General features: G+C 45.6%; 1 long non-coding RNA gene across 1 annotated transcript; it reads left to right on the top strand.

The window, feature by feature from the left end:
- Positions 1–7,817: 7,817 nt before the first annotated feature.
- Positions 7,818–9,489, top strand: LOC119095431 (uncharacterized). Its single transcript, XR_005093901.1, has 3 exons — positions 7,818–7,888; positions 8,594–8,781; positions 9,224–9,489. It is a non-coding gene; the product is annotated as an uncharacterized LOC119095431 (long non-coding RNA).
- The last annotated feature ends 139 nt before the right edge of the window (positions 9,490–9,628 follow it).

Genomic DNA, 9,628 nt, shown 5'->3' with positions numbered 1-9,628 from the left:
GCCTTTAAGCACTGAATGACGGCTAAGAGGTACATAATACAATTGTCAAAAAAGGCATGCTGAACATAACCAGCTTGAAGGAGTGTAGTTTTTTATTCAGCTAGAGGGAGTGAATTGTGCCTCTTGATCATGCATGTTGTTTCTTCTTGTTATTAATTCATTCCTCATCATATTTAGGACTTAGCCCACAAAAGCAATTTGAAGACACTACACTCCACATCCCGAATGGAAAAAGGCGCTTGAGATGTGCGGAGAAAACTGTTTTCAGTGTATTTTTGGAAGCATGCTGAGCAATTTTGTCTTGTGCCTCCCCCATCCTCCGTCCTTCATCCCGACGTATTTTGCAAAAATTTATCCCTGCAGCTCTGCATTTACAGACAGCTTGGTTCTACAAGCACCTAACAACAATATCACCCTTGGTTTGTGACGTCTTCCAGCAATCAACCGAGCGCGCAGGCGACCTACCTTACCTGCGTTTAAGCACTACCGGTAGAGAACTCACACTTCCTAACATGATCCGAATCATTTAGACCAAAACCCATGCAATATTGGTGACAACAGATGGGAACGACATTTTTCGACACCTCTACCACCTTCATTCATCTTTATCTGCAAGGTGATGAAAATAAAAAGCGTCTAATCTCACGTCTGTACACCGATCAGCACGCCAAGCCTGAGGTGCTACAGGCAATGTCAGAGGCCTTCAAATGTAATGCCCAGAGTCTTACCCCAAAGCCGCCGTTACCCTCAGCACCACAAAAGGTCAGGGTGTACTTTCCTACCTAACGTTAGAAAAAATCATTGTACACCATTCGTCGTGTTTAAGGCATGACATATCGTAAATAATCTCAAAGCAGGTAGAATCATGCTCCTACCTTCAAATTTCAATAACTTCGATGGCGGGCCCCCGAGCGCCGCGCGCACCGCACCGCCTGGAGTCCCCAGCGCCGTTTCCGCGTTGCCGTTGCGTAAATACAATATTTCTGCGTACCAAGAACTGTACAAAATGTACGGGACCAAAGTAAACCATTCGTCATGTTTAAGGCAGGACAACCATAACCTAACTGCGAACCATAAAAATATTTACTAAACATAAACCATATTTACCATAACCATATTTACCATATAAACCATATTAGCCGTGAACCATACTATAAACCATAACTATAACTATAAACTATACTATATAAACCATACTATAACTATAAACCATATTTACTGCGAACCATAAAAATATACCGGGACAAGGTAGCAAGAATCCATGAAATTTGATCCTCGACGCCAACGGGACCATGGGTTGCAGGGGGATTGGGTGGGGAATGTAAAGCAAAATGAGAACATGGCAGCTAAATATAAGCTCACTATATGGCACCTATATATGGCATGGAACATGGATGCCAATGAGATGCTGGGTTGAAGGGGATATAGGGTGGGGAGGTTAGGTTAGGTTAGGTTAGGTTAGGTTAGGTTAGGTTAGGTTAGGTTAGGTCAGGTCAGGTCAGGTTAGGTCAGGCCAGGTCAGGTCAGGTCAGGTCAGGCTAGCTTAGCTTAGCTTAGCTTAGGTTCTGGTCTATTCTCAGTTAGGTTAGGTTAGGTTAGGTTAGGTTAGGTTAGGTTAGGTTAGGTTAGGTAGGTTAGGTTAGGTTAGGTTAGGTTAGGTTAGGTTAGGTTAGGTTAGGTTAGGTTAGGTTAGGGTATGTTCTGGACTATTCTGGCCTGCATGTTTCATAAATGTACCTAAACTCGATAAGAAACGATTTTGGTTGCTTTATTATTGTTACCTTGGTCCCGTACATGTTTTATGGTTCTTGATAAGCAGAAATATTGTGCTTTCGCAACAACGTAGAAACGGCGCTTGGAAGTCGCGGCAGTGCGGTGCGGGGCGTGCGGCGCTCGGGAGCTCGCTATCGTATTTATTAAAATTCGAGGGTAGGAGCATGATTCCATCTGTTTTGAAATTATTTACGATATGTTCCGCCTTAAACACGACGAATGGTTTACCTTGGTCCCGTACATTTTGTAGAGTTCTTGGTGAGCAGAAATATTGTATTTACGCAACGGCAACGCAGAAACGGCGCTGGGGAGTCCAGGCGGTGCGGTGCGCGCGGCGCTCGGGAGCTCGCCATCGAAGTTATTGAAATTCGAAGGTAGGAGCATGATTCTACCTGTTTTAGGTGTAGGTGTACTTTCCTACCTAACGTTAGAAAAAATCATTGCACACCATTCGTCGTGTTCAAGGCGGCACATATCGTAAATAATCTCAAAACAGGTAGAATCATGCTCCTACCTTCGAATTTCAATAACTTCGATGGCGGGCTCCCGAGCGCCGCGCGCACATCACCGCCTGGACTCCCCAGCGCCGTTTCTGCGTTGCCGTTGCGTAAATACAATATTTCTGCTTACCAAGAACTCTACAAAATGTACGGGACCAAGGTAAACCATTCGTCGTGTTTAAGGCGGAACATATCGTAAATAATTTCAAAACAGATAGAATCATGTTCCTACCCTCGAATTTTAATAAATACGATAGCGAGCTCCCGAGCGCCGCACGCCCCGCACCGCACAGCCTCGACTTCCAAGTGCCGTTTCTGCGTTGTTGCGAAAGCACAATATTTCTGCTTATCAAGAACCATAAAACATGTACGGGACCAAGGTAACAATAATAAAGCAACCAAAATCGTTTCTTATCGAGTTTAGGTATATTTATGAAACACGCAGGCCAGAATAGTCCACAACATATCCTAAACTAGCCTAACCTAGCCTTACCTGACCTAACCTAACCTAACCTAACTGAGAATAGACCAGAACCTAAGCTAAGCTACGCTAAGCTAGCCTGACCTGACCTGACCTGACCTGACCTAACCTAACCTAACCTAACCTAACCTAACCTAACTGAGAATAGACCAGAACCTAAGCTAAGCTAAGCTAAGCTAAGCTAGCCTGACCTGACCTGACCTAACCTAACCTAACCTAACCTTACCTAACCTGAGAATAGACTAGAACCTAAGCTTAGCTAAGCTGACCTACCCTACCCTAACCTAACCTAACCTAACTAACCTAACCTAACCTAACCTAACCTAACCTAACCTAACCTAACCTCCCCACCCTATATCCCCTTCAACCCAGCATCTCATTGGCATCCATGTTCCATGCCATACATAGGTGCCATATAGTGAGCTTTTATTCAGCTGCCATGTTCTCATTTTGCTTTACATTCCCCACCCAATCCCCATGCAACCCATGGTCCCGTTGGCGTCGAGGATCAAATTTCATGGATTCTTGCTACCTTGTCCCGGTACATTTTTATGGTTCGCAGTAATGTTGTGACCCGAGCAGTAATGGCGCCGGTGTCGCGGGTGCTGTGTGTGTGCGGCGCTCGGGAGCTCGCCATCGTAATTATAAAAAAATTGAAGTTAAGATCATTAATCTACCTGTTTTGTGATTATTTACGATATGTCCTGCCTTAAACATGACGAATGGTTTACTTTGGTCCCGTACATTTTGTACAGTTCTTGGTACGCAGAAATATTGTATTTACGCAACGGCAACGCGGAAACGGCGCTGGGGAGTCAAGGCGGTGCGGTGCGCGCGGCGCTCGGGGGCCCGCCATCGAAGTTATTGAAATTCGAAGGTAGGAGCATGATTCTACCTGTTTTGAGATTATTTACGATATGTCATGCCTTAAACACGACGAATAGTGTACTATGATTTTTTCTAACGTTAGGTAGGAAAGTACACCCTGATCCTGTTTTGAGATGATTTACGATATGTGCCGCCTTGAACACGACGAATGGTGTGCAATGATTTTTTCTAACATTAGGTAGGAAAGTACACCTACACCCCACAAAGCCCCACGTGAATCTTTGACAGGCGTCGCTCCAGCGTCCTACGCTTACCTCTGGAGCTACAGCCGAGCTATTCATAAACAACAATTGTCCACCATCGGCAGGTCTTTTTAAAGCTATTACATTAAGAGCTGACGATTGCCTACGTTGATCTAGCCAGTCAGATTCTCCTATGAACACCACCACCAGCAGCCCACAGCCTCGCCCTGAACCCAACGCATCACTGCGCGGCGAACGTTGGAGACCATCTGTTTCAAAAGACAGAATGCTTTAAAACGCTGCCGAGCAAGCTGAACACGCACGTCACGAGGCATTGCGGCCAGCAACGATCTCAAGAACTAGTAGCAAGCCTAGTTATTTGGCATTTTATACTGTTAAGTGTGAGGAGTGACTATTGGCCCAAAAAGGTATAAAAAACCAGTCATGTGAGGGCATGGGAAAAAACACCGTGTCGCCGCTGATCTGTGACGGCAACACTGATGCGGTATAGTTTGTAGTATATTTCTGGCACCTGCTCAACACTATCCTGATTAAAGCCACTATGTTTGGCAGCATCTTACGGCTCCATTTACTCATACAACGAAGCGTTAACATTTCGGTATGTGCTGTAAGTGTATGTGTATGTGTATTTCCATATGCTCACGCTGGAAGTGTTAACGGACACACCCCAATACTAAGGTTTGATATTCGTTCAGCTGCGATAATAACTTCTAATATGGTCTGGTCTACTGAAATCTGTCTAATTTTTTGCAATTTTGTCACCAATTGGCTCACAAAAATAGCAGCTTTTATCACCGAGCATATCTGGTAAATCAGAAGAATTTTAAGCCCTGCATCCGGGCACAAAATTGTCATGTTAATGTGAGACGCCATCTTATTTGAACTTGACGTAAGATGAGTACTGTAGTAGTCAGGAAGCCATTAGTGAGCATACGAGCCATATGATACAACGCGGCGACTCGGCGTAAGGCTACGACTCGATACGACGTAACGATCTTCCCTAACCAACACAACGTGACGTAACGCACCCAAACCAATCTAACCTAACCCAACCTAACCTAACCTAACCTAACCTAACCTAACCTAACCTAACCTAACCTAACCTAACCTAACCTAACCTAACCAAACCTAACCTAATCTAACCTAACCTAACCCAACCTAACAAAACATATCCTAACCTAATCTAACCTAGCCTAACCAAACCTAATCCAAGCTAGCCTAACTTAGCCTAACCTAACCTAAGTAAGACAGTAGTAATAGCCTTATTCCGCGGAGAATACCCAGGAGAACCAAAACTTGCGAATATGAAAGCAACCTACAAAGCAAACCCATTTTACAAGTGATCTAAGTGAGGGTAAATTAAAAAGGAATATTCCGCTTTCCCATGGGGATCTGAACTGAAATAGGCATATTTCGAAACTTTTGATGCAGTTCACAGTCATGCCCTTTTTAAGACTCAAAACTCCCTGGTGCCTAAGTAATGCGCCCGCAAAGGTGCAAAAAGGTTCATTGGGAGACTACTTCAGTCACCTTGGCATTAAAGTCGCCAAAGAAACCTCATACGATTGCCGATATATTACAGGCTATTTTCTGCTTATGTTCAAACAGCATGGCCGCTGATACATTGGCAATAGCGATGATGTGGCACGTATGATATAACCCGCCGAAAGTGATTGGCTGTTGGTAAGATTTCGCCGCTGAATGCGTGTCGCGAACGTAAGCGTGAGCACTTTCGGGTAGTGAGGCACTCGTCGCCAACGTGGCCAACAAAATGACAGTTGGAAATTGCAAGTACCTACTCTCTTCCGCCAGTAGTAACACAGATCGCAACAGACATCTTATTCCCACAAAATCGTTGTCACAGTGAGACTGACCCAGGCCAGTTGACATACCAAACTCAACATTCAAGGCACTGATCACGCAGGCCTTCTTCAATATTTCTGTCCACTATGCAAATTCAGTCATCTTCTGATAACACAAATAGTTCCCTGTTACCATCAAACAATAAGTTATGCCTATCTGATCAACTTGTTAGTCGCCATTCGTGAATGTTTCAGCAGACTGGTGAAGAAAAAAATGCGAATGCTCCTTAAACATTCCCCGTAGGTATGCAAATACGCTATTTACGACGAGTTTCGCCGGAAAAAACCTCAATAGTAAGCCAGATTTGAGCCATTGTCAGATGTTCCCAGTGACATCAACCGTTTTGAAATCTTCTTAAAGTCATTAAAATGTTCTTGAGTCCAGAGGGATTTGAAAGACTATGGCAGCACCACGTTTTCGGTCTGGCTGCCAGATGCGGCCAGGCATCACTATCGTAACAACATGTTTCCATGATGCTACCAAAACATGACGTAATAGGGCGCAATTTTTACAAACTTCGAAATTTTGCAATTTAGGGGCGTTTTTAACTCTTGAATGCTTACCAATACTTACAACTCAGCTTTCACCGTCATATTTGATGCCCATCTCAATATCTCCAAGCGTGGAACATTCCCTTTAACACTAAGCGTTGCTATATACTCGCTAACGCTTGCACCGTGAGTTCGTGTAGAGCGCGAATGCCACTTGCAAAATTGCAGTGCATTGAAAGTCGCCGCCCACCGCACATCAGTTCCATCGCAGCGATTAGAGCATGCCTTTGCGGCCGGGTGAATGGCCGTCTTTGTAATTTGTTTTCAGTATTTTATACTGTCTAGTTCGGGGCACACACCGCCCGGGCCATAGAAAATACATCAATTTTTCGCAGACCTGTCCCGGAGCTGGCGGACCAACTAAAAATCATAGAATAGCTTTGACGCCAGGTTGGAATGAAATCTAAAAAATATACCATGGTGGCGTAGAGTACGGTAAACAGTCTACGGGAACGTTTGCTGGTGTTATATGACAAAACGCCTTATAATCGAGGCATAACATCTATGTATGCAGATCTAGCGTTATGTTTCGCATAGTGTGCGATATCATTTCATTTTGGCCGTCACCAAAACTTCCTGTCCGAAAAGTGGTTGGCACCAAGCTCTGGGTGAGTCTGAGCATTTTTTTTGCCGACTTTTTACACCAAGTTGGCGGGCTTTACCACCCTTGCCAGTAAGTACCATGCCGTTGATGTCAGATCATGAAGATGGGGTGTGTTCAGGCCTCATGTATGTTCGGGCACTTCCTACCTATGTTTTCATCAAATGCAGCTTCGTTTTGGTGTCAGGGCAACGTCATTAAACATATATGCGATGCGACCCCTCACTACCGCGTTTCGAAATTAATGTAGAAAGAGCCTGGCGGAAGACACATGTCGATCTTAGATCAGTCTGTGTTTTCAAATTGGTCTCAGCGGGATCTCGCGGATGGTGAGGAGTTTATGTCTCTGGGTGAAAAATATCTCGTTAGTCAGTTTTCCAACCACTTAAACGCTTTCAGTTTGTCATATCCGTCACATGAAAATATTCAAATTCCAATGTTCAAAATTGCGTTACCAAGAAGTTTAATGTCTTATACATCTGACCGTCGTGACAAACACGTGGGTAGCCATAAAACACCTGTAGGGTCTGCACGCATGTGGTGAAATGGTCATCTGTTTGAACCGGAGAATCCTCAGGAGATGTAAACCTGCCCGGAGAAAGCAATTTAATCTCGCGTTTCCCACTGAATTCAGGCTGGGGAACCGCTCAGCCGTAGACAAAGTTTTCGTACTACCAGGCGTACAAATATCTCTGTTGTTTTCGCATGCTTTGAACACCTCGGAAACTACCCCAAAACTACCAGAAACATCTTCCCTAGATTGCAGGCGGTTCGCAAATAACTCGCCTCACGGTGCACTGCCAGGTACTTCCAGAATAATGCCACAAGAGCCGACCCCAGAACAACCAGCCCTTCCCCAGTGATCTCCTAGAATCCACCGCAGGATTTTCACAGAAAGGTGCGCAGGCTCGGCCGCCGCCCGGCAGTGTGCACGTGCTTGCACCGGCTCTAGACCGGCTCGCCTGTATATAAATCCGGTGCACACCGAAGAGGGACGAGCAGTCGCAGCAGTGCAATCACTCAACCAGGTAAGGTGCTTCAGCGGAGGCCGGCTTGGCTACCGGTACTGTGGGAATGACTGGAAATGCGGTAGTTTGGGGTGTCATCATTATTGGTGGGAACGAGCTTACCGAGAAAGGGCGGCAGAAGGCGGATAGTTAGTCAGAATGTCAAACAACAATTTGTTAGTTGGATGAGATGCTCAGATTCGAAGTGGTTTGCAACCTGCCGGACGTTGAAAAGTTCCTTGAAAAAAGTTGAAACGTTGAAAAGTTAAACCCGAAGTTCCTGACAGCTTCAAAACGGGACTAGTTTCCGAGAGAAAAACTATACTTGAGCGATTATTTCACAGAGGGCGGTGGGGAGACAATTGTCTGAAATGATCTTGGCAAGTACAGGTCAAAATTTTTTGACGAAGGTGCCTCTTAAAGTTACTTGTTTTGGACCGCATGGGTCCAACAAAAAGCATATCAATAGTTCTGAGCATTTTTCTCCATATTATGCTCGCCTCAATATATTTAAATGTGGAACATTTCGTTTTATAGGAGTGGGTGCTCGTAGTCTTCCTAAAAGTAACTAGCCACGGATGAGGATGCGTTTTACCAGCATTGCCCTATTTCATGTCCTAGAGCCCGCGAGCTAAATGGTCGCCAACGGGCATGTGAAAGCACCGTCATTGCTTCAGACGACTAGCAGTTTGTTCACGGTTTGACCAGTGATTTGTGTTGCGACAGCCATGAAGGTCGTCGCTCTCCTCCTTGTGGTCTGCGTCTCCGTGGGCTGGGCGAAGCCTCTCTGCTTCGGCGGCATCTGCATTCCTGCCAGCGAAGCTGCTGGGGGTGCCTCGGGCGAGGTCACCAGTGGTACAAACATTGGCCCTGGTGGTGTCACTAAGGTTTCGTCCGTCGGCGCCTCTGCAGGGGTAAGAACGCGCAAAAACTGAGCCGTCAAACGAGCACGTCTGGCAAAGATGGGCTGAATTGATGGACTGAGTGTTTGCGTTCCGGTAACTAGATTAAAACCCCGCCTTAGTTTATTTAGTCAGGCTAGCAAACATAACATGCGTTCTGATACACTGCATGCATGAGCATCACGTTGGACTCGATTACTTCGGAATCTCACGTCACAGTAGTGCAACGTAAACATGCTTTGGTAATTGAGTAAGATCAAAGCAAGCTGCGCACATTTGGCAGGACCATTTACCTCGCTGCCTCGTGTGGTAAAACATGAGTATTCAGTGCGACCTTGCACCACCGCGAGGCGTGTCTTTCTCCTTCGCTCGGAACAGCGTGGCAAGCGTGCAATGCACAACCAGTGCATGGCACAAACGTGTGGTACTCTTGTTTGAATGTCTTTTTTTGCAGGGAACGGCCAGAGGACCATGTGCATCCAGCGTCAATGCCGGAAAAGCCAATAAGTTTAGCTCACAGACCATCTTTGGCAATACGGATGATAGCGACACTAGTGCCGTCTCAATCCAACAAACCGACTGCTGAGTGACGCAGTCACAGTCATCTCGGCATGCGCCACAATGGCACACATGAAACGCCTGTTACATCCACGAACGTTGTGATATCGAGCGTCGGTTGTGACATGTGATCGAAATGTGCAATACAGGCTTATCCCGACATGACTGATCTCGAATGTGTTGGTGCTGCCTGCGCCAGTTAAAGTTAATATATCTCCGTGGAAAACGTGCCGCAGGATGCACGACATTTACTGCCGTGCAAATGCCGATAGAATTTAAGTCACTCATATATTTGGGTAGC

Source organism: Pollicipes pollicipes, unplaced genomic scaffold (assembly GCF_011947565.3).
Source record: "Pollicipes pollicipes isolate AB1234 unplaced genomic scaffold, Ppol_2.1 Scaffold_4219;HRSCAF=4965_pilon_pilon_pilon, whole genome shotgun sequence".
In the NCBI taxonomy this organism is placed as follows: Eukaryota; Metazoa; Arthropoda; class Thecostraca; order Pollicipedomorpha; family Pollicipedidae; genus Pollicipes; species Pollicipes pollicipes.
The sequence above is the reverse complement of the archived record's forward strand: the minus strand, read 5'-3'. Positions and strand labels throughout refer to the sequence as shown.